Source organism: Phyllobates terribilis, unplaced genomic scaffold, assembly GCF_046119375.1.
Source record: "Phyllobates terribilis strain yellow unplaced genomic scaffold, ASM4611937v1 Scaffold_381__1_contigs__length_1843176, whole genome shotgun sequence".
NCBI lineage: Eukaryota > Metazoa > Chordata > Amphibia > Anura > Dendrobatidae > Phyllobates > Phyllobates terribilis.
Genome location: NW_027363141.1, coordinates 393,646 through 419,587, shown reverse-complemented (window position 1 = coordinate 419,587; position 25,942 = coordinate 393,646). Strand labels below are relative to the sequence as shown.

The 25,942-nt window shown below is 44.4% G+C and overlaps 10 non-coding genes and 2 pseudogenes across 10 annotated transcripts; all 12 read left to right on the top strand.

The window, feature by feature from the left end:
• The first annotated feature begins 961 nt into the window (after positions 1-961).
• LOC141224128 (U2 spliceosomal RNA) lies at positions 962-1,152 on the top strand. The gene has a single exon (XR_012291643.1). It is a non-coding gene; the product is annotated as a U2 spliceosomal RNA (small nuclear RNA).
• Positions 1,153-2,267: 1,115 nt separating this feature from the next.
• On the top strand, positions 2,268-2,458 carry LOC141224122 (U2 spliceosomal RNA). Its single transcript, XR_012291637.1, has one exon. It is a non-coding gene; the product is annotated as a U2 spliceosomal RNA (small nuclear RNA).
• A 1,115-nt stretch (positions 2,459-3,573) lies between these two features.
• Positions 3,574-3,753, top strand: LOC141224250 (U2 spliceosomal RNA; annotated as a pseudogene).
• A 711-nt stretch (positions 3,754-4,464) lies between these two features.
• LOC141224177 (U2 spliceosomal RNA) lies at positions 4,465-4,649 on the top strand. Its single transcript, XR_012291687.1, has one exon. It is a non-coding gene; the product is annotated as a U2 spliceosomal RNA (small nuclear RNA).
• Positions 4,650-5,761: 1,112 nt separating this feature from the next.
• On the top strand, positions 5,762-5,952 carry LOC141224145 (U2 spliceosomal RNA). Its single transcript, XR_012291660.1, has one exon. It is a non-coding gene; the product is annotated as a U2 spliceosomal RNA (small nuclear RNA).
• A 1,115-nt stretch (positions 5,953-7,067) lies between these two features.
• LOC141224117 (U2 spliceosomal RNA) lies at positions 7,068-7,258 on the top strand. Its single transcript, XR_012291632.1, has one exon. It is a non-coding gene; the product is annotated as a U2 spliceosomal RNA (small nuclear RNA).
• A 6,175-nt stretch (positions 7,259-13,433) lies between these two features.
• On the top strand, positions 13,434-13,623 carry LOC141224182 (U2 spliceosomal RNA). The gene has a single exon (XR_012291691.1). It is a non-coding gene; the product is annotated as a U2 spliceosomal RNA (small nuclear RNA).
• A 1,115-nt stretch (positions 13,624-14,738) lies between these two features.
• LOC141224105 (U2 spliceosomal RNA) lies at positions 14,739-14,929 on the top strand. The gene has a single exon (XR_012291621.1). It is a non-coding gene; the product is annotated as a U2 spliceosomal RNA (small nuclear RNA).
• A 1,115-nt stretch (positions 14,930-16,044) lies between these two features.
• On the top strand, positions 16,045-16,235 carry LOC141224093 (U2 spliceosomal RNA). Its single transcript, XR_012291610.1, has one exon. It is a non-coding gene; the product is annotated as a U2 spliceosomal RNA (small nuclear RNA).
• Positions 16,236-17,350: 1,115 nt separating this feature from the next.
• Positions 17,351-17,541, top strand: LOC141224082 (U2 spliceosomal RNA). Its single transcript, XR_012291599.1, has one exon. It is a non-coding gene; the product is annotated as a U2 spliceosomal RNA (small nuclear RNA).
• A 1,115-nt stretch (positions 17,542-18,656) lies between these two features.
• LOC141224070 (U2 spliceosomal RNA) lies at positions 18,657-18,847 on the top strand. Its single transcript, XR_012291587.1, has one exon. It is a non-coding gene; the product is annotated as a U2 spliceosomal RNA (small nuclear RNA).
• A 6,231-nt stretch (positions 18,848-25,078) lies between these two features.
• Positions 25,079-25,254, top strand: LOC141224166 (U2 spliceosomal RNA; annotated as a pseudogene).
• Positions 25,255-25,942: the final 688 nt, after the last annotated feature.

Genomic DNA, 25,942 nt, shown 5'->3' with positions numbered 1-25,942 from the left:
AGCTCATTTTGGTTCAACTTCAGCAACTGTGCATTGCATTGCCATGTAATGTGATGCAATGCTATCTTTCTAGCTCTCCCTTTTTACTTCCTTTTGGATAAACAGACATATTAGGCAAGCATTTTGGAGCTTTCACCTAAATAACTACAGGTGGTGAGATAAGCTGCACAATATAATTGACCTTTCAGTATATTGTTGCACACACACCATCTATTTAGCAAATGCCCTTGTTATCAACAGCAGCCTTTTAAACTCACCTGAGCTAACAGGTATGTGCGCTGGTTACTCTGCTGCGCTTAAAATTTATTTTTTGGTTTGCTACAATGCCTTTTCTGAAACGTTGTCTCCTTCTGCTGGAACACTGACTTCTTTCATTTAATGCCTGCAGACTATAAAAGAGAACCCAACCCAAAAAGTTTGGTTGATTAGTCTGTGGCATTCTGTTAAACTGTTGCTTATGGCGGTCTCTGTGAGCTTCTCAGCGACATTCAGCCAGCCAGGTATCCTGCCTGCAGTAGATGGAATGTGGCAATGGAACGCTGGCTGCGCGTGTCATAATAGGCTCTGAGCCTTTATATACCTGTGCACAGCAGCAGCCACCTTCAGTCTGCTGCTGGACAGCCAGCAGCAGCAGCAGGAGAGGTATGTAATCAGGAGCCCTCCTGCTAAGGGTAGACAGCTGCTCGTTCCACCCCACCCCCCGCCTTAATTGGTTCTCCTCCCTTCCAACGGTGTTGAGGCGGGTGGGAACAGCAGGGGGTGAAGGTGCTGTGTTTAAAGAGGTGGAGTTATGCAGATCTAAAACGCGTGGATTGCAGCAGCAGCAAGCCGAAAAGTGCAGGCATGTAAGGGATCTAGAGGTTGACAACATGTCTTCTTAACGGGAGTCCAGGAGCTCATCTCCACAAATGGACTTTTCAGGATCCTTGGGTGGCTCCGTAGTTTGAAACCAATTCTGGTTATCGCTTCTCGGCCTTTTGGCTAAGATCAAGTGTAGTATCTGTTCTTATCAGTTTAATATCTGATACGTCCCCTATCTGGGGACCATATATTAAATGGATTTTTAGAACAGGGAGATGGAAAAAGAGCTTGCTCTGTCCACTCCACGCATTGACCTGGTATTGCAGTATCTCCAGGACCGGTGCACCCCTTCTTTAATGCAGTTTCTAAAATCAGAAAGAATTGAATTCAATGTTTTTTGTTCATTTTGCTTGTTTGTCGGATTTTGGGATGGACTCTTTGGCTTTGCTTTTCTTCTCCTCATTGGATTTTTCATGTTCAAAGTTGCAGAAGCCAGATTACAAGCTCATTTTGGTTCAACTTCAGCAACTGTGCATTGCATTGCCATGTAATGTGATGCAATGCTATCTTTCTAGCTCTCCCTTTTTACTTCCTTTTGGATAAACAGACATATTAGGCAAGCATTTTGGAGCTTTCACCTAAATAACTACAGGTGGTGAGATAAGCTGCACAATATAATTGACCTTTCAGTATATTGTTGCACACACACCATCTATTTAGCAAATGCCCTTGTTATCAACAGCAGCCTTTTAAACTCACCTGAGCTAACAGGTATGTGCGCTGGTTACTCTGCTGCGCTTAAAATTTCTTTTTTGGTTTGCTACAATGCCTTTTCTGAAACGTTGTCTCCTTCTGCTGGAACACTGACTTCTTTCATTTAATGCCTGCAGACTATAAAAGAGAACCCAACCCAAAAAGTTTGGTTGATTAGTCTGTGGCATTCTGTTAAACTGTTGCTTATGGCGGTCTCTGTGAGCTTCTCAGCGACATTCAGCCAGCCAGGTATCCTGCCTGCAGTAGATGGAATGTGGCAATGGAACGCTGGCTGCGCGTGTCATAATAGGCTCTGAGCCTTTATATACCTGTGCACAGCAGCAGCCACCTTCAGTCTGCTGCTGGACAGCCAGCAGCAGCAGCAGCAGGAGAGGTATGTAATCAGGAGCCCTCCTGCTAAGGGTAGACAGCTGCTCGTTCCACCCCACCCCCCGCCTTAATTGGTTCTCCTCCCTTCCAATGGTGTTGAGGCGGGTGGGAACAGCAGGGGGTGAAGGTGCTGTGTTTAAAGAGGTGGAGTTATGCAGATCTAAAACGCGTGGATTGCAGCAGCAGCAAGCCGAAAAGTGCAGGCATGTAAGGGATCTAGAGGTTGACAACATGTCTTCTTAACGGGAGTCCAGGAGCTCATCTCCACAAATGGACTTTTCAGGATCCTTGGGTGGCTCCGTAGTTTGAAACCAATTCTGGTTATCGCTTCTCGGCCTTTTGGCTAAGATCAAGTGTAGTATCTGTTCTTATCAGTTTAATATTTGATACGTCCCCTATCTGGGGACCATATATTAAATGGATTTTTAGAACAGGGAGATGGAAAAAGAGCTTGCTCTGTCCACTCCACGCATTGACCTGGTATTGCAGTATCTCCAGGACCGGTGCACCCCTTCTTTAATGCAGTTTCTAAAATCAGAAAGAATTGAATTCAATGTTTTTTGTTCATTTTGCTTGTTTGTCGGATTTTGGGATGGACTCTTTGGCTTTGCTTTTCTTCTCCTCATTGGATTTTTCATGTTCAAAGTTGCAGAAGCCAGATTACAAGCTCATTTTGGTTCAACTTCAGCAACTGTGCATTGCATTGCCATGTAATGTGATGCAATGCTATCTTTCTAGCTCTCCCTTTTTACTTCCTTTTGGATAAACAGACATATTAGGCAAGCATTTTGGAGCTTTCACCTAAATAACTACAGGTGGTGAGATAAGCTGCACAATATAATTGACCTTTCAGTATATTGTTGCACACACACCATCTATTTAGCAAATGCCCTTGTTATCAACAGCAGCCTTTTAAACTCACCTGAGCTAACAGGTATGTGCGCTGGTTACTCTGCTGCGCTTAAAATTTCTTTTTTGGTTTGCTACAATGCCTTTTCTGAAACGTTGTCTCCTTCTGCTGGAACACTGACTTCTTTCATTTAATGCCTGCAGACTATAAAAGAGAACCCAACCCAAAAAGTTTGGTTGATTAGTCTGTGGCATTCTGTTAAACTGTTGCTTATGGCGGTCTCTGTGAGCTTCTCAGCGACATTCAGCCAGCCAGGTATCCTGCCTGCAGTAGATGGAATGTGGCAATGGAACGCTGGCTGCGCGTGTCATAATAGGCTCTGAGACTTTATATACCTGTGCACAGCAGCAGCCACCTTCAGTCTGCTGCTGGACAGCCAGCAGCAGCAGCAGCAGGAGAGGTATGTAATCAGGAGCCCTCCTGCTAAGGGTAGACAGCTGCTCGTTCCACCCCACCCCCCGCCTTAATTGGTTCTCCTCCCTTCCAACGGTGTTGAGGCGGGTGGGAACAGCAGGGGGTGAAGGTGCTGTGTTTAAAGAGGTGGAGTTATGCAGATCTAAAACGCGTGGATTGCAGCAGCAGCAAGCCGAAAAGTGCAGGCATGTAAGGGATCTAGAGGTTGACAACATGTCTTCTTAACGGGAGTCCAGGAGCTCATCTCCACAAATGGACTTTTCAGGATCCTTGGGTGGCTCCGTAGTTTGAAACCAATTCTGGTTATCGCTTCTCGGCCTTTTGGCTAAGATCAAGTGTAGTATCTTTCGAAAAGGCGGTTTTGGATGTTGGCCGCCCTAGTAGATTGATACATTATGCACACTGGGGTTTAGGCGCTTGTTAGTACGCCAGGTGGCTAATATAGTGATCTGGTGGAAAGCATGGCCCCCCAGGATCGACGCCATTGGGCCGGGGAAGATCGAAAGCCCGAAGTGTGAAGTGCCCCAGGAGTGGTGACCCTGGGGTGCCTTAACTCACTGGGATTGGGAACCCCACTTGAGTTTATGGCACATTTGCACTAGCACTTCAATATTTCTTTCTTCACACACACCCTTATTCCGGGCCTTCTGGCCTTAGGATGGGGAATTTTTCAATTCCCGGTCGAAGGTCCGGGCAGTATTATACTGTGAAACCTTCACTATTTATTTAATTTTTTTTTGTCACTGTGTGTCCACTTTTTCACGTGTGTCCACGTCCTTACTAGGATTTTGTCGGGATGCGGTTCCCTTACGGGTTCCTCTCTTGGCAGGTCTAGGGGGGGAGTGTGTGGCCATCAGGTTCCGCTCCCCCCTGAACCCCACTGGCTCTCCTCTTTCGGGAGGAGAGCGTTGTTGGCTCCCCTCTTCCGGGAGGGGAGCACAGTCTTTGGCTCCCAGTGCCTTGCTCGGGTGAGAAATCGGGCAGGTATTGGGGGTAAGATTGGGTCGCCTCTGGCTCCGGCTGGAGGTGGCTATTTGTCCCTGTTCCTCGCTGTGGCCTTCTGGCTCGGAGGGACGGGGAATGGTTTGGGGGACCCTTCTCCTTTTGGAGAGGGTTTCAAGAAGACCAGCATCCTAGTGCACTTTTTTTTGTGGCACTTGTCACTTTTTTAAGCGCACTCGGGTTTTGTACACGAATTCGACTTTCGATAAAAAAAAAAAAAAAAAAATCTGTTCTTATCAGTTTAATATCTGATACGTCCCCTATCTGGGGACCATATATTAAATGGATTTTTAGAACAGGGAGATGGAAAAAGAGCTTGCTCTGTCCACTCCACGCATTGACCTGGTATTGCAGTATCTCCAGGACCGGTGCACCCCTTCTTTAATGCAGTTTCTAAAATCAGAAAGAATTGAATTCAATGTTTTTTGTTCATTTTGCTTGTTTGTCGGATTTTGGGATGGACTCTTTGGCTTTGCTTTTCTTCTCCTCATTGGATTTTTCATGTTCAAAGTTGCAGAAGCCAGATTACAAGCTCATTTTGGTTCAACTTCAGCAACTGTGCATTGCATTGCCATGTAATGTGATGCAATGCTATCTTTCTAGCTCTCCCTTTTTACTTCCTTTTGGATAAACAGACATATTAGGCAAGCATTTTGGAGCTTTCACCTAAATAACTACAGGTGGTGAGATAAGCTGCACAATATAATTGACCTTTCAGTATATTGTTGCACACACACCATCTATTTAGCAAATGCCCTTGTTATCAACAGCAGCCTTTTAAACTCACCTGAGCTAACAGGTATGTGCGCTGGTTACTCTGCTGCGCTTAAAATTTCTTTTTTGGTTTGCTACAATGCCTTTTCTGAAACGTTGTCTCCTTCTGCTGGAACACTGACTTCTTTCATTTAATGCCTGCAGACTATAAAAGAGAACCCAACCCAAAAAGTTTGGTTGATTAGTCTGTGGCATTCTGTTAAACTGTTGCTTATGGCCGTCTCTGTGAGCTTCTCAGCGACATTCAGCCAGCCAGGTATCCTGCCTGCAGTAGATGGAATGTGGCAATGGAACGCTGGCTGCGCGTGTCATAATAGGCTCTGAGCCTTTATATACCTGTGCACAGCAGCAGCCACCTTCAGTCTGCTGCTGGACAGCCAGCAGCAGCAGCAGGAGAGGTATGTAATCAGGAGCCCTCCTGCTAAGGGTAGACAGCTGCTCGTTCCACCCCACCCCCCGCCTTAATTGGTTCTCCTCCCTTCCAACGGTGTTGAGGCGGGTGGGAACAGCAGGGGGTGAAGGTGCTGTGTTTAAAGAGGTGGAGTTATGCAGATCTAAAACGCGTGGATTGCAGCAGCAGCAAGCCGAAAAGTGCAGGCATGTAAGGGATCTAGAGGTTGACAACATGTCTTCTTAACGGGAGTCCAGGAGCTCATCTCCACAAATGGACTTTTCAGGATCCTTGGGTGGCTCCGTAGTTTGAAACCAATTCTGGTTATCGCTTCTCGGCCTTTTGACTAAGATCAAGTGTAGTATCTGTTCTTATCAGTTTAATATCTGATACGTCCCCTATCTGGGGACCATATATTAAATGGATTTTTAGAACAGGGAGATGGAAAAAGAGCTTGCTCTGTCCACTCCACGCATTGACCTGGTATTGCAGTATCTCCAGGACCGGTGCACCCCTTCTTTAATGCAGTTTCTAAAATCAGAAAGAATTGAATTCAATGTTTTTTGTTCATTTTGCTTGTTTGTCGGATTTTGGGATGGACTCTTTGGCTTTGCTTTTCTTCTCCTCATTGGATTTTTCATGTTCAAAGTTGCAGAAGCCAGATTACAAGCTCATTTTGGTTCAACTTCAGCAACTGTGCATTGCATTGCCATGTAATGTGATGCAATGCTATCTTTCTAGCTCTCCCTTTTTACTTCCTTTTGGATAAACAGACATATTAGGCAAGCATTTTGGAGCTTTCACCTAAATAACTACAGGTGGTGAGATAAGCTGCACAATATAATTGACCTTTCAGTATATTGTTGCACACACACCATCTATTTAGCAAATGCCCTTGTTATCAACAGCAGCCTTTTAAACTCACCTGAGCTAACAGGTATGTGCGCTGGTTACTCTGCTGCGCTTAAAATTTCTTTTTTGGTTTGCTACAATGCCTTTTCTGAAACGTTGTCTTCCTCTGCTGGAACACTGACTTCTTTCATTTAATGCCTGCAGACTATAAAAGAGAACCCAACCCAAAAAGTTTGGGTGATTAGTCTGTGGCATTCTGTTAAACTGTTGCTTATGGCGGTCTCTGTGAGCTTCTCAGCGACATTCAGCCAGCCAGGTATCCTGCCTGCAGTAGATGGAATGTGGCAATGGAACGCTGGCTGCGCATGTCATAATAGGCTCTGAGCCTTTATATACCTGTGCACAGCAGCAGCCACCTTCAGTCTGCTGCTGGACAGCCAGCAGCAGCAGCAGCAGGAGAGGTATGTAATCAGGAGCCCTCCTGCTAAGGGTAGACAGCTGCTCGTTCCACCCCACCCCCCGCCTTAATTGGTTCTCCTCCCTTCCAACGGTGTTGAGGCGGGTGGGAACAGCAGGGGGTGAAGGTGCTGTGTTTAAAGAGGTGGAGTTATGCAGATCTAAAACGCGTGGATTGCAGCAGCAGCAAGCCGAAAAGTGCAGGCATGTAAGGGATCTAGAGGTTGACAACATGTCTTCTTAACGGGAGTCCAGGAGCTCATCTCCACAAATGGACTTTTCAGGATCCTTGGGTGGCTCCGTAGTTTGAAACCAATTCTGGTTATCGCTTCTCGGCCTTTTGGCTAAGATCAAGTGTAGTATCTGTTCTTATCAGTTTAATATCTGATACGTCCCCTATCTGGGGACCATATATTAAATGGATTTTTAGAACAGGGAGATGGAAAAAGAGCTTGCTCTGTCCACTCCACGCATTGACCTGGTATTGCAGTATCTCCAGGACCGGTGCACCCCTTCTTTAATGCAGTTTCTAAAATCAGAAAGAATTGAATTCAATGTTTTTTGTTCATTTTGCTTGTTTGTCGGATTTTGGGATGGACTCTTTGGCTTTGCTTTTCTTCTCCTCATTGGATTTTTCATGTTCAAAGTTGCAGAAGCCAGATTACAAGCTCATTTTGGTTCAACTTCAGCAACTGTGCATTGCATTGCCATGTAATGTGATGCAATGCTATCTTTCTAGCTCTCCCTTTTTACTTCCTTTTGGATAAACAGACATATTAGGCAAGCATTTTGGAGCTTTCACCTAAATAACTACAGGTGGTGAGATAAGCTGCACAATATAATTGACCTTTCAGTATATTGTTGCACACACACCATCTATTTAGCAAATGCCCTTGTTATCAACAGCAGCCTTTTAAACTCACCTGAGCTAACAGGTATGTGCGCTGGTTACTCTGCTGCGCTTAAAATTTCTTTTTTGGTTTGCTACAATGCCTTTTCTGAAACGTTGTCTCCTTCTGCTGGAACACTGACTTCTTTCATTTAATGCCTGCAGACTATAAAAGAGAACCCAACCCAAAAAGTTTGGTTGATTAGTCTGTGGCATTCTGTTAAACTGTTGCTTATGGCGGTCTCTGTGAGCTTCTCAGCGACATTCAGCCAGCCAGGTATCCTGCCTGCAGTAGATGGAATGTGGCAATGGAACGCTGGTTGCGCGTGTCATAATAGGCTCTGAGCCTTTATATACCTGTGCACAGCAGCAGCCACCTTCAGTCTGCTGCTGGACAGCCAGCAGCAGCAGCAGCAGGAGAGGTATGTAATCAGGAGCCCTCCTGCTAAGGGTAGACAGCTGCTCGTTCCACCCCACCCCCCGCCTTAATTGGTTCTCCTCCCTTCCAACGGTGTTGAGGCGGGTGGGAACAGCAGGGGGTGAAGGTGCTGTGTTTAAAGAGGTGGAGTTATGCAGATCTAAAACGCGTGGATTGCAGCAGCAGCAAGCCGAAAAGTGCAGGCATGTAAGGGATCTAGAGGTTGACAACATGTCTTCTTAACGGGAGTCCAGGAGCTCATCTCCACAAATGGACTTTTCAGGATCCTTGGGTGGCTCCATAGTTTGAAACCAATTCTGGTTATCGCTTCTCGGCCTTTTGGCACGATCTATCAGGTTTACCTGTGTGGTCTTGCCTGTGAGGTGCTCTTGGTACCCTTTCTCTCGGCCTGGGGGGATCGTTCCTTTTCGGAGGGACTTAACCCCCCTGCTGCTATTGGGAGGAAGGATTAGTCCGGGAGCAACGGGAAGGGATCCCATGAAGGCTTGCGCCTTTCAGAGAGAAGAGTCGGTACGTTCCTGAGTGAAGGATGCCGGCAACGCTCACATATTCATCGGGTGATGCCCGGATGCGGAACACCGTGAGGATTGAAGTTGGAGCAGCATCGAGCATGGAGAAGAATTTGGACTACATCTGCCATAGGATTCTTCTTGGAGTTCTGGAGTTTCGGCGGGAAGACATATTCTGCTTCCAGGACAACGAGTACAAGGGGACATACACCATCACCTTCAAGAGCCAGGGATGCTGTCAGCAACTCGTACAAAAGGTAAACGAGAAAAACTACTTAGATGAATTGGATGGACTAACCTTTTGTCTCTTGTATGCTTATGACGAGATCCCCATCGTGGTGCATTTCCCGAACCCCTTTGTGGAAGCTGCAGACATCTCGACCTACCTTATCCGTTATTGTGACGATCTGAGATACCTGGGCACTGTGAAGAACGCGGTAGGCTTCTGGTGCGGCAAGAGGAGGTACATGGCCCGTCTAAAGAGGGACCCAAGCGGAGTCGGAGGAATGCTACACCCTCCCTCAACATTTGTGATCGGTAAGAGCAGAGGCTACTTATTTTACCCTGGAATGCCGGTATGTTGCAGGAACTGTGGACAAATGGGTCATACCCAAACGTCCTGCACGGGCAGGAAAGTAGACCGCTGCAATAATTGCAGCTGTTACGGACATTTAATGAAGGACTGTCCCATTGGGAGGAAATGCAATCTTTGTGGTGAGGCGGGGCACATGTTCCGAGGATGCCCCAACAGGACCAGGACCAGGACCTACGCAGAAGCTGCATCTTCTGCAGCTGAGCCGATGCGCCCGCCGGTCTTCACTGGCGGGCCGGCGTCGGAGGGCGGTTCGAAGGGCGAGAAGGCTGGGATGGAGCAGGGAGCCGGAGGCCCCTCTGGGGCGGCCCCTGCATCGAAGTCCCTTAACGATGGGCGGACCTCGCATGGACCGGAGCGGAGGGGTCCTCCTTCTGGGAGGGTATCCTCCGTGTCGATGGTTCCCGATACCGATCCTGTTGGGCTGGAGGGTGGTGCCCCTGTGCGGTTGGCTACAGGGGACCACGCAGCGATGGCCTCAGGATCTTCCAGGGCGATTAGCCAGCCAGATGAGGGGGCTTTGCTTCTAGGTGGCGAACATCAGGGAATCGGTGTTGGTGATCTTATCCTGATGGACCAGTCTCTCCCGCTGGAGGAGGTGGAGGAAGAGGAGGACTGTACCAGTGACCTGGTGGAGTCTGCCCCGAAAAAGAGACGGAATGTCGAAGCCCCAGCGTCTCCTGGAATGTGGCTGGGAACCGTGACCTACGAGGGGGCAACCGCCGGCTCACAGAATATCGAGTCGTTTGGGTCCTCTAGCCCGGATGTCCTGGAGCAATTTGACATACAGGGCTTTGAGTCAGGTGTCCTCATGGAAGATCCACCACCCTGACCTATGAATGCCGACATTAAGACTTGTCTCACTGAATGTGAGGTCATTAAAGAGCCCAGTTCGTAGGGCTGCTCTATTCAAGTATTTAGAAACCGCTGACTTTGACATTTGTTTATTACAGGAATGCGGGATACAACATGCACTAAATTATAATGACATCAAGACAGATTGGAGACTGGGGCCCTCCATCTGGTCTGGCTCCAATGACAACAAGTCAGCGGGGGTGGGCTTCCTCTGTCGTGGGAGAAATATTACTGTAAATGCTGTCACAGAAATAGTACCAGGCAGAGTGGTTTTAGTGCATTTTAAATTTAATGGTTTTACCCTACGTGTAATGAATATTTATGCTCCCCCTGATAAGCAAGAGAGAATTAATTTATTTGGGATATTGCCATTGTACTGTACTGGGTCATCTCCCCTGATCGTAGGGGGTGATTTTAATTGTCTTTGTGCTAGTGAACAACGAGCGGGGGGTGACCCTTTACGCAAATTGGATAAGTCATGTCATCTATTGAAAGATTTTATAACTGATTTTAAATTATGCGATGCGTGGAGGTCACTCCTGCCGACGGACCCTGGTTATACGTGGTCCGGAAGAGGGGTGTCCTCCAGGATCGATTTTATTTTCCTATCAGATGATTTTAACCCTGTAAAATGTGTTTTAACATCAAATATATTTTCTGACCATAAGGGCTTGGAGGTGCATCTAGAATACCGGGATGAACAGAGGGTCAACAGGGGCCTCTGGCGTCTAAGTACTTACCTGCTGGAGGACCCTCTGATTCGACAAGACTTTGGTAAAGCCTATCAAGCCTGGCGGCGACAAAAACCTTCTGATGCCCCTATGGTAACCTGGTGGGAAAATTTGAAAAAAAAAGTCAGAATGTTTTTTATAAAAGCAGGGAGACGTAAAGCTAGAGAGAAAAAAAGATGTTTTAGTGATCTTAACACCAAACTACAAACACTTTTTAAATTCAAAGAGCTAGGGGTGGAGGTGGGAGATGATATTGCTAGCCTAAAAACTGAAATCCAGAACTGCATAGACACAAAGGGGAAAGAGATTATTTTTAACTCTAGAGTGCAGCACTTGGAGGAGGGGGAGAAGTGCTCTCGCTTCTTCTTCAAAAAAGTCATGGATAAAAGAGAAGTGATCACAAATCTAGAGGGTGAAACATCTATGCAGGGAATGTTGAATGCTACTTTTAACTTTTATAAGCATCTTTTTAGTAAAAAGTGTATAGATGAGTCCTTTTTATCTGATGCTCTTAATGATCTCGATTTTAAGTTAAATTTTACAGACCAGGAGTTTTTAGAACGCGATATTGTTTTAGAGGAATTATTTTATGTTTTTAAAAGTTTCTCTAAGGGCAAAGCACCTGGGTGTGATGGACTACCTGTAGAGTTTTATCTTACTTTTTGGGACATTTTAAAAGAGGACCTTTTTATGCTTTTTAAAGAAGTTTTTATTTCTGAACAGTTGCCATTTTCGTGGAGGAGAGGAGTGGTGTCTTTGATATATAAAAAAGGTGATCACAGTGCTCTAGCGAATTGGAGACCCATAACTCTCCTAAACGTTGATTACAAGGTACTTGCTAAGGTGGTTGCAAACCGGCTCAGGAATGTCATTGCCAAACTAATCCAGCCTGAGCAGGTTTGTAGTGTACCAGGCAGAAGTATTTCAGAGGTTTTAAACGTATTAAGGGATGTAATTTGGTATTCCAGAGACCGGGGTCAAAATGTAGCCCTTTTAGCCCTAGGTTTTGAAAAAGCTTTCGATAGAGTCTCTCATAGATTTCTTTTTAGAGTTTTAAAAAGAATGGGTATCCCTAATATGCTTTTAAATTGTATTAAGATTTTATATAAAAATTGTTTTAGTCAAATTTCTCTTAATGGCTTTTTAACAGATGGAGTTCCCCTTGAGTCCGGAGTGAAGCAGGGATGCCCCTTGTCGCCCATCCTGTTCATCTGCGCCATGGAGCCCCTGCTGAGCGCAATAAGAAAAGACAAAGTGATTAGAGGGGTTCCTGTTCCTGGCGGAGGTGGCAGTGATGTGAGAGTCTTTGGCTACATGGATGACGTGACGGTTGTGTGCGTGGACCCTGCTTCCCTCCGGAGGGCGGTGTTGCGCATTGATTTTTTTTCCCAGGCATCCGGTTTTAAACTTAGTTTAAATAAATCTGAATGTCTGACTTTGGGATCCTGGGACACCGCCCAACTCCCGCAGCTCACTATAAAACGAGACAATGTAAAAATTCTTGGAGTTGTTTTTAACGAGGAGAATGTGGGAACTCAAAGCTGGGAGAATGTCATAGAAAAAATGTCAAAGAAAATATCATTTTGGGGTTTGAGGTCCCTAACAATGGAGGGGAAAATTTTAATTATAAAATCAGTGTTGTTACCCCTCATACTGTATATAGCTATGGTGTACCCCCCCTCTGATGTTTTAATTAAAAAAATGACTAGGATGATCTTTATGTTTTTATGGAACTCCAAAATGGAAAAATTAAGGCGGGAAATAATGAGGAAGAATAAAATGAACGGCGGAAGGGATGTCCCCGACTTACATATTTATTTGTATTTAAATTATTTCTGCTTTTGTTTCAAACATTTTAATGGTAATAGTGCGCTAAGTTATTTTTTAAAATATACTTGTGGGATGATTTTTAAAAGATGGTTTAAGTTGTCGTTGAATTCCCCTGTTTTACTATGCCCCCCCAAACACCAAGCAATCTTAGAAAAGACTGTTCGATTTTATAGCCTTGGTGATTTTAATATGGACATTTTTAAAGACCGCAAGAAGCTTTTATCTTTTCTGAGGAGGAATGAAGATGTGACCCCCATAGTAAATTTCTCAGAAGAGAGATCGAAGCAAGTTTGGAAGAATGTCTTCGGGAAATTCTTAGCAAATGGACATAAGGATATCGCATGGATGGTGGTCCACCAGTGCCTCCCCACCAGAGAGTTTCAACACAGGAGAGGCCTGGTGGCCAGAGCAAAATGCCCCAGAGACTCATGTGTTTATGACGAAACCACCTTGCACCTTATGTGGAATTGCCCATTTGAACAGGAACTTTGGCACAAAGTTGGGATTCTTTTAAAATGGACTTGCGGTTTAAGAGATTTTAACCATGAATATGTTTTATATGGCCTTTTTAAATGTCCGACCCCTCAACAGTATTGTATATGTTGGTGTATGATTAACTGTTTTAAAGACGCCCTTTGGAAGGCACACAATATTTTACTTTTTAAACGTGATGCTATTTCTGTGAAGGATTGTCTTAAAATTGCTTTTAGCCAGATGTATATTTATTACTTGAGGGATGTCAAATGTATTGGGAGAAGGGATGCCAATCGTATATGGGGTTTTTATGGGTGGAATTCTGTGTTTTAATAATGTACTGTTTGTGTTGTTGTTTTTGATTGTAAACCATCTTTTACGCACTTAATAAAATATGTTGAAACCTGATCTGTTCTTATCAGTTTAATATCTGATACGTCCCCTATCTGGGGACCATATATTAAATGGATTTTTAGAACAGGGAGATGGAAAAAGAGCTTGCTCTGTCCACTCCACGCATTGACCTGGTATTGCAGTATCTCCAGGACCGGTGCACCCCTTCTTTAATGCAGTTTCTAAAATCAGAAAGAATTGAATTCAATGTTTTTTGTTCATTTTGCTTGTTTGTCGGATTTTGGGATGGACTCTTTGGCTTTGCTTTTCTTCTCCTCATTGGATTTTTCATGTTCAAAGTTGCAGAAGCCAGATTACAAGCTCATTTTGGTTCAACTTCAGCAACTGTGCATTGCATTGCCATGTAATGTGATGCAATGCTATCTTTCTAGCTCTCCCTTTTTACTTCCTTTTGGATAAACAGACATATTAGGCAAGCATTTTGGAGCTTTCACCTAAATAACTACAGGTGGTGAGATAAGCTGCACAATATAATTGACCTTTCAGTATATTGTTGCACACACACCATCTATTTAGCAAATGCCCTTGTTATCAACAGCAGCCTTTTAAACTCACCTGAGCTAACAGGTATGTGCGCTGGTTACTCTGCTGCGCTTAAAATTTCTTTTTTGGTTTGCTACAATGCCTTTTCTGAAACGTTGTCTCCTTCTGCTGGAACACTGACTTCTTTCATTTAATGCCTGCAGACTATAAAAGAGAACCCAACCCAAAAAGTTTGGTTGATTAGTCTGTGGCATTCTGTTAAACTGTTGCTTATGGCGGTCTCTGTGAGCTTCTCAGCGACATTCAGCCAGCCAGGTATCCTGCCTGCAGTAGATGGAATGTGGCAATGGAACGCTGGCTGCACGTGTCATAATAGGCTCTGAGCCTTTATATACCTGTGCACAGCAGCAGCCACCTTCAGTCTGCTGCTGGACAGCCAGCAGCAGCAGCAGCAGGAGAGGTATGTAATCAGGAGCCCTCCTGCTAAGGGTAGACAGCTGCTCGTTCCACCCCACCCCCCGCCTTAATTGGTTCTCCTCCCTTCCAACGGTGTTGAGGTGGGTGGGAACAGCAGGGGGTGAAGGTGCTGTGTTTAAAGAGGTGGAGTTATGCAGATCTAAAACGCGTGGATTGCAGCAGCAGCAAGCCGAAAAGTGCAGGCATGTAAGGGATCTAGAGGTTGACAACATGTCTTCTTAACGGGAGTCCAGGAGCTCATCTCCACAAATGGACTTTTCAGGATCCTTGGGTGGCTCCGTAGTTTGAAACCAATTCTGGTTATCGCTTCTCGGCCTTTTGGCTAAGATCAAGTGTAGTATCTGTTCTTATCAGTTTAATATCTGATACGTCCCCTATCTGGGGACCATATATTAAATGGATTTTTAGAACAGGGAGATGGAAAAAGAGCTTGCTCTGTCCACTCCACGCATTGACCTGGTATTGCAGTATCTCCAGGACCGGTGCACCCCTTCTTTAATGCAGTTTCTAAAATCAGAAAGAATTGAATTCAATGTTTTTTGTTCATTTTGCTTGTTTGTCGGATTTTGGGATGGACTCTTTGGCTTTGCTTTTCTTCTCCTCATTGGATTTTTCATGTTCAAAGTTGCAGAAGCCAGATTACAAGCTCATTTTGGTTCAACTTCAGCAACTGTGCATTGCATTGCCATGTAATGTGATGCAATGCTATCTTTCTAGCTCTCCCTTTTTACTTCCTTTTGGATAAACAGACATATTAGGCAAGCATTTTGGAGCTTTCACCTAAATAACTACAGGTGGTGAGATAAGCTGCACAATATAATTGACCTTTCAGTATATTGTTGCACACACACCATCTATTTAGCAAATGCCCTTGTTATCAACAGCAGCCTTTTAAACTCACCTGAGCTAACAGGTATGTGCGCTGGTTACTCTGCTGCGCTTAAAATTTCTTTTTTGGTTTGCTACAATGCCTTTTCTGAAACGTTGTCTCCTTCTGCTGGAACACTGACTTCTTTCATTTAATGCCTGCAGACTATAAAAGAGAACCCAACCCAAAAAGTTTGGTTGATTAGTCTGTGGCATTCTGTTAAACTGTTGCTTATGGCGGTCTCTGTGAGCTTCTCAGCGACATTCAGCCAGCCAGGTATCCTGCCTGCAGTAGATGGAATGTGGCAATGGAACGCTGGCTGCGCGTGTCATAATAGGCTCTGAGCCTTTATATACCTGTGCACAGCAGCAGCCACCTTCAGTCTGCTGCTGGACAGCCAGCAGCAGCAGCAGCAGGAGAGGTATGTAATCAGGAGCCCTCCTGCTAAGGGTAGACAGCTGCTCGTTCCACCCCACCCCCCGCCTTAATTGGTTCTCCTCCCTTCCAACGGTGTTGAGGCGGGTGGGAACAGCAGGGGGTGAAGGTGCTGTGTTTAAAGAGGTGGAGTTATGCAGATCTAAAACGCGTGGATTGCAGCAGCAGCAAGCCGAAAAGTGCAGGCATGTAAGGGATCTAGAGGTTGACAACATGTCTTCTTAACGGGAGTCCAGGAGCTCATCTCCACAAATGGACTTTTCAGGATCCTTGGGTGGCTCCGTAGTTTGAAACCAATTCTGGTTATCGCTTCTCGGCCTTTTGGCTAAGATCAAGTGTAGTATCTGTTCTTATCAGTTTAATATCTGATACGTCCCCTATCTGGGGACCATATATTAAATGGATTTTTAGAACAGGGAGATGGAAAAAGAGCTTGCTCTGTCCACTCCACGCATTGACCTGGTATTGCAGTATCTCCAGGACCGGTGCACCCCTTCTTTAATGCAGTTTCTAAAATCAGAAAGAATTGAATTCAATGTTTTTTGTTCATTTTGCTTGTTTGTCGGATTTTGGGATGGACTCTTTGGCTTTGCTTTTCTTCTCCTCATTGGATTTTTCATGTTCAAAGTTGCAGAAGCCAGATTACAAGCTCATTTTGGTTCAACTTCAGCAACTGTGCATTGTATTGCCATGTAATGTGATGCAATGCTATCTTTCTAGCTCTCCCTTTTTACTTCCTTTTGGATAAACAGACATATTAGGCAAGCATTTTGGAGCTTTCACCTAAATAACTACAGGTGGTGAGATAAGCTGCACAATATAATTGACCTTTCAGTATATTGTTGCACACACACCATCTATTTAGCAAATGCCCTTGTTATCAACAGCAGCCTTTTAAACTCACCTGAGCTAACAGGTATGTGCGCTGGTTACTCTGCTGTGCTTAAAATTTCTTTTTTGGTTTGCTACAATGCCTTTTCTGAAACGTTGTCTCCTTCTGCTGGAACACTGACTTCTTTCATTTAATGCCTGCAGACTATAAAAGAGAACCCAACCCAAAAAGTTTGGTTGATTAGTCTGTGGCATTCTGTTAAACTGTTGCTTATGGCGGTCTCTGTGAGCTTCTCAGCGACATTCAGCCAGCCAGGTATCCTGCCTGCAGTAGATGGAATGTGGCAATGGAACGCTGGCTGCGCGTGTCATAATAGGCTCTGAGCCTTTATATACCTGTGCACAGCAGCAGCCACCTTCAGTCTGCTGCTGGACAGCCAGCAGCAGCAGCAGCAGGAGAGGTATGTAATCAGGAGCCCTCCTGCTAAGGGTAGACAGCTGCTCGTTCCACCCCACCCCCCGCCTTAATTGGTTCTCCTCCCTTCCAACGGTGTTGAGGCGGGTGGGAACAGCAGGGGGTGAAGGTGCTGTGTTTAAAGAGGTGGAGTTATGCAGATCTAAAACGCGTGGATTGCAGCAGCAGCAAGCCGAAAAGTGCAGGCATGTAAGGGATCTAGAGGTTGACAACATGTCTTCTTAACGGGAGTCCAGGAGCTCATCTCCACAAATGGACTTTTCAGGATCCTTGGGTGGCTCCGTAGTTTGAAACCAATTCTGGTTATCGCTTCTCGGCCTTTTGGCTAAGATCAAGTGTAGTATCTGTTCTTATCAGTTTAATATCTGATACGTCCCCTATCTGGGGACCATATATTAAATGGATTTTTAGAACAGGGAGATGGAAAAAGAGCTTGCTCTGTCCACTCCACGCATTGACCTGGTATTGCAGTATCTCCAGGACCGGTGCACCCCTTCTTTAATGCAGTTTCTAAAATCAGAAAGAATTGAATTCAATGTTTTTTGTTCATTTTGCTTGTTTGTCGGATTTTGGGATGGACTCTTTGGCTTTGCTTTTCTTCTCCTCATTGGATTTTTCATGTTCAAAGTTGCAGAAGCCAGATTACAAGCTCATTTTGGTTCAACTTCAGCAACTGTGCATTGCATTGCCATGTAATGTGATGCAATGCTATCTTTCTAGCTCTCCCTTTTTACTTCCTTTTGGATAAACAGACATATTAGGCAAGCATTTTGGAGCTTTCACCTAAATAACTACAGGTGGTGAGATAAGCTGCACAATATAATTGACCTTTCAGTATATTGTTGCACACACACCATCTATTTAGCAAATGCCCTTGTTATCAACAGCAGCCTTTTAAACTCACCTGAGCTAACAGGTATGTGCGCTGGTTACTCTGCTGCGCTTAAAATTTCTGTTTTGGTTTGCTACAATGCCTTTTCTGAAACGTTGTCTCCTTCTGCTGGAACACTGACTTCTTTCATTTAATGCCTGCAGACTATAAAAGAGAACCCAATCCAAAAAGTTTGGTTGATTAGTCTGTGGCATTCTGTTAAACTGTTGCTTATGGCGGTCTCTGTGAGCTTCTCAGCGACATTCAGCCAGCCAGGTATCCTGCCTGCAGTAGATGGAATGTGGCAATGGAACGCTGGCTGCGCGTGTCATAATAGGCTCTGAGCCTTTATATACCTGTGCACAGCAGCAGCCACCTTCAGTCTGCTGCTGGACAGCCAGCAGCAGCAGCAGCAGGAGAGGTATGTAATCAGGAGCCCTCCTGCTAAGGGTAGACAGCTGCTCGTTCCACCCCACCCCCCGCCTTAATTGGTTCTCCTCCCTTCCAACGGTGTTGAGGCGGGTGGGAACAGCAGGGGGTGAAGGTGCTGTGTTTAAAGAGGTGGAGTTATGCAGATCTAAAACGCGTGGATTGCAGCAGCAGCAAGCCGAAAAGTGCAGGCATGTAAGGGATCTAGAGGTTGACAACATGTCTTCTTAAAGGGAGTCCAGGAGCTCATCTCCACAAATGGACTTTTCAGGATCCTTGGGTGGCTCCGTAGTTTGAAACCAATTCTGGTTATCGCTTCTCGGCCTTTTGGCTAAGATCAAGTGTAGTATCTGTTCTTATCAGTTTAATATCTGATACGTCCCCTATCTGGGGACCATATATTAAATGGATTTTTAGAACAGGGAGATGGAAAAAGAGCTTGCTCTGTCCACTCCACGCATTGACCTGGTATTGCAGTATCTCCAGGACCGGTGCACCCCTTCTTTAATGCAGTTTCTAAAATCAGAAAGAATTGAATTCAATGTTTTTTGTTCATTTTGCTTGTTTGTCGGATTTTGGGATGGACTCTTTGGCTTTGCTTTTCTTCTCCTCATTGGATTTTTCATGTTCAAAGTTGCAGAAGCCAGATTACAAGCTCATTTTGGTTCAACTTCAGCAACTGTGCATTGCATTGCCATGTAATGTGATGCAATGCTATCTTTCTAGCTCTCCCTTTTTACTTCCTTTTGGATAAACAGACATATTAGGCAAGCATTTTGGAGCTTTCACCTAAATAACTACAGGTGGTGAGATAAGCTGCACAATATAATTGACCTTTCAGTATATTGTTGCACACACACCATCTATTTAGCAAATGCCCTTGTTATCAACAGCAGCCTTTTAAACTCACCTGAGCTAACAGGTATGTGCGCTGGTTACTCTGCTGCGCTTAAAATTTCTTTTTTGGTTTAGTACAATGCCTTTTCTGAAACGTTGTCTCCTTCTGCTGGAACACTGACTTCTTTCATTTAATGCCTGCAGACTATAAAAGAGAACCCAACCCAAAAAGTTTGGTTGATTAGTCTGTGGCATTCTGTTAAACTGTTGCTTATGGCGGTCTCTGTGAGCTTCTCAGCGACATTCAGCCGGCCAGGTATCCTGCCTGCAGTAGATGGAATGTGGCAATGGAACGCTGGCTGCGCGTGTCATAATAGGCTCTGAGCCTTTATATACCTGTGCACAGCAGCAGCCACCTTCAGTCTGCTGCTGGACAGCCAGCAGCAGCAGCAGCAGGAGAGGTATGTAATCAGGAGCCCTCCTGCTAAGGGTAGACAGCTGCTCGTTCCACCCCACCCCCCACCTTAATTGGTTCTCCTCCCTTCCAACGGTGTTGAGGTGGGTGGGAACAGCAGGGGGTGAAGGTGCTGTGTTTAAAGAGGTGGAGTTATGCAGATCTAAAACGCGTGGATTGCAGCAGCAGCAAGCCGAAAAGTGCAGGCATGTAAGGGATCTAGAGGTTGACAACATGTCTTCTTAACGGGAGTCCAGGAGCTCATCTCCACAAATGGACTTTTCAGGATCCTTGGGTGGCTCCGTAGTTTGAAACCAATTCTGGTTATCGCTTCTCGGCCTTTTGGCTAAGATACCACATCTTGCCAGAAGGATTCTAAGCCAATCGTGCCCTTGGCCTTGAGGCATCGGCGGTGTAAAAGCCGTCTTAAGCCTCATGCTGCTTTAGGGGGCAGATACGCAAAGAAACCAAGAAGGCGATCGACCCTATCTACCTTTTGAAGATGGCATCAGCAGTAGCGGCCGCAGTGCGCTATGCCAGAGCTGGTGACCTTCGCATCAAGAACTCTTTCAAAATCGAAGTGGACGATGCATCCAAGGAGAAGATGACCTTGAAGTTTTTCGTGAGGAGAGTGCTGCTGGAGATCCTAGGAGTAAAGAGGGAAGACATCCTGGCCCTTCAAGATCGCCCCGGTTCCTTCACTTTGACTCTGGAGTCGGAGTATGCGTGCCAGAACCTCTTCCGCCAGATTCACCTGCACCTTTCAGATGAGGATCTTAAAGGACTCACTTTTGTCATCCTTTACTCCGGTGGAGAGAAGCCGCTCGTGGTTCAGATGAGCAACCCTCATGTTCCCTTAGTTAATATTATTTGCTTTCTTCAAAACTATTTCCCAGAACTGCGGTATTCCCACAAGGTCATGAATGAGGAAAACCTCTGGACGGGAAAGCATAAATTTTTTGTTAAATTTTGTGAAGATCCAAATGGCATTGGTGGTCAGCGTCATCCTCCGTCAAGTTTCCTGATCGGTAGGGAGCGGGGGCGCCTCTTCTACCCGGACATGCCCCTCTTCTGCCGGAAATGCATGTGTTTCGGTCACACTTATGAGAACTGCAAGGAGGAGGTGGCAATCTGTAAGAAGTGCTACAAGCATGGACATGCCACAATGGACTGTACCAATGAGATGGTGTGCAACATCTGCCGGGTCCCAGGTCACTCCTTCCGGGAGTGTCCTTTGAAGAAAAAGGCGGAAACCTATGCTGAAACGCTGGCAAAGCAACCTGCCCGTGTGCCTCCATCTGCTCCCGGGGGGCAGAGGCAACCCTCTGCTGTTCCTGCTCCTGCGGGTGCGTCTACAGCGCGGGGGCAGTCTTCTAGCTCTCCAGTACCTGCTCCACAGACCAAGCCTGCTAGTACATCAGGTGGTACGTCTGCACCTGCTGCACAGAGGAAGCCAACCAACCCTCCTGCTCCTGCTGCTAAGGGGGGTCCCACCGGTGCTCCTGTATCTACTGTGCGAACACAACCCCCTGTAGGCGGGTCCACAAGCACTTCAGTGCCTGCTGCACAGGGAAAACCTGCCAGTTCTCCTATTCCTGCTGCGCATAAGCCCACGTCTATGCAGAAACCTCCAGCTGAGAAACCTGTCCGTCCTGAGAGGAGGGAAGCTTCATCTAAGGACTGGGCTGCTGATTCTGATCCGGGTGATATGGTGGTGGAGGGGAGTCCCTCTGCTGAAATCGGGACATTTAGCTCGGAGGAAGAAGCAATGGAGCTGGAAACTCGTAGGAAAAGGAAAACAGATGATAGGTCTGATGAGAATGTGGCCAGGGAGACTTCCAAGAAGTGTCCATTAAAACCAAGTCTTCTGCAATACAAGCCAATGGCTCCCGCTGCCCCTCCTGAGGAGCCAAGGCCTTCAGACCCTATAAACATTTATTTTTCGGACTCAGAAGTGCAGAGCCCGTTAACATCGGTGGGCTTTATGTCTGATTCTGACAGTAGTGTGACCTGAACTAACCTATCATGACCTCATCAATTAAAGTAGCCTCGCTCAATGTGAGGAGTATAAGGGGCTCTACAAGAAGGGCTGCTTTGTTTTCCTACCTGTCAACAGTGGACTGTGATGTCTTTTGTTTGCAAGAATGTAACATTGACTTTGATATGAATTATGCAGATTTAAGAAAAGATTGGCCTCATGGGCCCTCTATCTGGTCCGGAGATAATGAAAATCGTTCCTCTGGCATTGGAGTGCTGTTTAGGTCGCATGACTTTAAAATCAACTCTTTTGTGGACATTTCTTCTGGACGTGCTCTTTTCTTAAATATTAGTTTTAAAGGTGTGGACTTTAGACTTTTGAACATTTATGCTTCTCCGGTGAAGGAAGAGAGACATCAGTTGTTTGAAGATGTGCAATATTACCTACCTGGTTCATCGCCTCTGATGTTCTGTGGGGATTTCAATTGTGTCTTGCCTGGTGAAGGGAGAAGCGGGAGTTCCGCCGTTCCTAAAAAAGACAAAACAGAGAAACAACTAAAGGATTTGTTAACTGATTTTTTTCTTAGAGACTCCTGGAAAGAGATCCGTAGTAATGATCCCGGTTATACTTGGGAGAACTCTTCTTCTAAATCTCGTATTGATTTTATTTTCATGTCCCAATATGTGAATGTCAAATCTGTTGTCTTAATCCCAAACATTTTTTCAGATCATAAGATGTTGCTATCAGAGTTAGAATTACCTGGGCTTGTCAAGGCAAGAGGAGTTTGGAGGCTAAATACAACATTGTTACAAGATCCTAAGGTAAGAACAGATTTTAAAGCGTTTTTTAATTATTTAAGAACAAAACAACAAAAATTTTTAACTCTGCTAGAATGGTGGGAATACAGCAAGATGAAGATAAAAAGTTTTTTTATCAAGGTCAGCATAGCCAATGCAAGAGAAAAGTCCGCTTGGCATAAAAGGCTTATTACTAAATTGCAGACCTGTTATCAACTAAGAGATGTGGGACTTGAAATGGACGATTTAATTGAAGCAACAAAAAAAGAAATTAAAAAGAGTATAGAGTCGAAGGGTAAGGAAATAATTTATAACTCAAAAATTGAAGTGATGGAGAAAAATGAAAAGTGCTCAAGATTTTTTTTTAAAAAAGTAGTTGCTGCTAAGGAAATGATAACAGAATTAGAGGGTGAAACTACAACTGAAGGTATGCTCAACCAAGCTCACCAGTTTTATCAGCAGCTTTTTAATGAGAAAACTATAGACCAGTCTTTTACTGAAGATGCCCTTAATTCATTAAAAAATAGTCTGAGCCGCGAAGACCAAGAATTGTTATGCACTGAAGTCACCTTGTCGGAAGTAGATGCTGCTATCAAAAGTTTTTCCTATGGGAAAACCCCTGGTTCTGACGGTTTGCCTGTTGAATTTTATCGTGAATTTTGGAATTTTTTAAAACCCGACTTGTTTTTAGTAATCAAAGAAGCTTTTAAGTGTGATATCCTGCCTATATCTTGGAGAAGTGGTCTGGTCTCCCTGATTTTTAAAAAAGGAGCAAAATCCCATCTGGCAAACTGGAGACCAATCACACTGTTGAATGTTGATTACAAGTTGATGTCCAAAATTTTAGTGAACCGTTTTAAAAAAGTTTTATCCAAAGTTATTTATGAAGACCAGGTATGTGGGGTGCCAGGAAGAGGAGTTGCGGAGCATCTCAATACCATCCGCGATGTCATATGGTACCAGCAATCCAGGAAGCAAGACTTAGCAATTTTATCGTTGGATTTTCAAAAGGCTTTTGATCGTGTCTCTCATTGTTTTTTATGGTTGGTTTTAAAAAAAATGGGCTTCCCTGAAATTTTTATCAAGCAAGTGGCACTTTTATATAAGAACTCTTTTAGTAAAATTTTAATCAATGGATTTTTGTCTAATGAAGTGTTTTTGCATTCAGGTGTGAAGCAAGGCTGCCCTTTGTCCCCAGTGCTATTTATATGTGCAATAGAGCCTCTTTTATCTATGCTACGAGAGGATAAAGTGATTAAAGGTGTCCCTATCCCTGGAGGACATGGAAGAGATGTGAAGGTAATGGGCTACATGGATGATATTACTATTTTTTGTTCATCACCTGCCGCTCTCAGGAGAGCTATAAGAACGACCAATTTTTTTTGTGAAGCCTCAGGTTTTAAGTTAAACATTGAGAAATGTGATTGTTTTGTCCGTGGCAATTGGGCGGATGTGTCCATCCCTGATCTCCCGATGCAGTCAGAGAAGATTAAAATTCTGGGCGTGATTTTTGATCGACAGAATGATGGAATGAAGAGCTGGGATGGAGTAAGGGACAAAATACAAAAGAAGATTGACTTTTGGAAATTAAGAAAATTAACAATCGAAGGTAAAGTTTTAATTATTAAGGCCCTTCTGCTTCCTGTCATGTTATATCTCAGTTATGTTTATCCCCCAAGTGACCTTACAGCGAGAAGATTACAGAGAATGCTGTTTGAATTTGTGTGGAACTCTAAGTTCGAAAAGGTGAAGAGAGAAACAATGTACAAGATGCACCACCTTGGTGGTAAGGATGTTCCCAACGTCAAACTGTTTTTATACTCCAAGTTTTTTAGCCTCTGTTTTAAATATATGTTTGCTTCAAGCCCTTGGGCACATTTTTTAAGATATGCAGCTGGCCACATTTTTAGGAGGCGAAAGTGGATATCCATTTCTTTAACAAGCCCAGTGTTGTTATCACCTCCACAACAATATGCCATCCTGGAGAAAGTTATCAGATTATATGGCCTAGATTCTTTTGAGATGGAGACATTGAAGAATGCAAGGAAGCTGCTGCAGCAATTAAAAAAGAAAGAAACTTTGACGCCCATAAGCCATTATTCATATAGCAGAGTCACTAAAATATGGAATTTAACAAATGCACCTTACCTGATGAATCAACATAAAGACTTAGCTTGGATGATTGTGCAGGAATGTTTACCGACTCGTGATTTCCAGTATAAAAGAAGACTTAGCACTATACAAACCTGCCCGAGGCATCAGTGCAATAATGATGAGACTACTATGCACCTTATTTGGAATTGTGATTTTGCACAGCAAGTGTGGAAAGACTGTGGTGAGCTTTTAAAATTTTTATCTGGTCTTAATTTTTTAAGCCATGAAGTGGTTTTATATGGGATTTTACCAAACATGACGAAAGAAAAAGAGAGAGTTTTATGGTGCACTTTGAGTTGTGTTAAAAGTGCTCTATGGAAGACCAGAAACATATTGTTGTTTAAAAGAGACTATATAGAAGTCAAGGATTGTATAAGACTGGCATTAAGTGAAATTTATATGTACTACCTAATGGATATGAAGAAGCTTGGAAAGAAAAGAGCCCTGAGTATATGGAACTATCACCTATGGAAGATGTTATTTTAAAGCTCTGAAGAAAAGATAAAGACTACGATATTTTAAATATAAACGCAAAATCTGTTCTTATCAGTTTAATATCTGATACGTCCCCTATCTGGGGACCATATATTAAATGGATTTTTAGAACAGGGAGATGGAAAAAGAGCTTGCTCTGTCCACTCCACGCATTGACCTGGTATTGCAGTATCTCCAGGACCGGTGCACCCCTTCTTTAATGCAGTTTCTAAAATCAGAAAGAATTGAATTCAATGTTTTTTGTTCATTTTGCTTGTTTGTCGGATTTTGGGATGGACTCTTTGGCTTTGCTTTTCTTCTCCTCATTGGATTTTTCATGTTCAAAGTTGCAGAAGCCAGATTACAAGCTCATTTTGGTTCAACTTCAGCAACTGTGCATTGCATTGCCATGTAATGTGATGCAATGCTGTCTTTCTAGCTCTCCCTTTTTACTTCCTTTTGGATAAACAGACATATTAGGCAAGCATTTTGGAGCTTTCACCTAAATAACTACAGGTGGTGAGATAAGCTGCACAATATAATTGACCTATCAGTATATTGTTGCACACACACCATCTATTTAGCAAATGCCCTTGTTATCAACAGCAGCCTTTTAAACTCACCTGAGCTAACAGGTATGTGCGCTGGTTACTCTGCTGCGCTTAAAATTTCTTTTTTGGTTTGCTACAATGCCTTTTCTGAAACGTTGTCTCCTTCTGCTGGAACACTGACTTCTTTCATTTAATGCCTGCAGACTATAAAAGAGAACCCAACCCAAAAAGTTTGGTTGATTAGTCTGTGGCATTCTGTTAAACTGTTGCTTATGGCGGTCTCTGTGAGCTTCTCAGCGACATTCAGCCAGCCAGGTATCCTGCCTGCAGTAGATGGAATGTGGCAATGGAA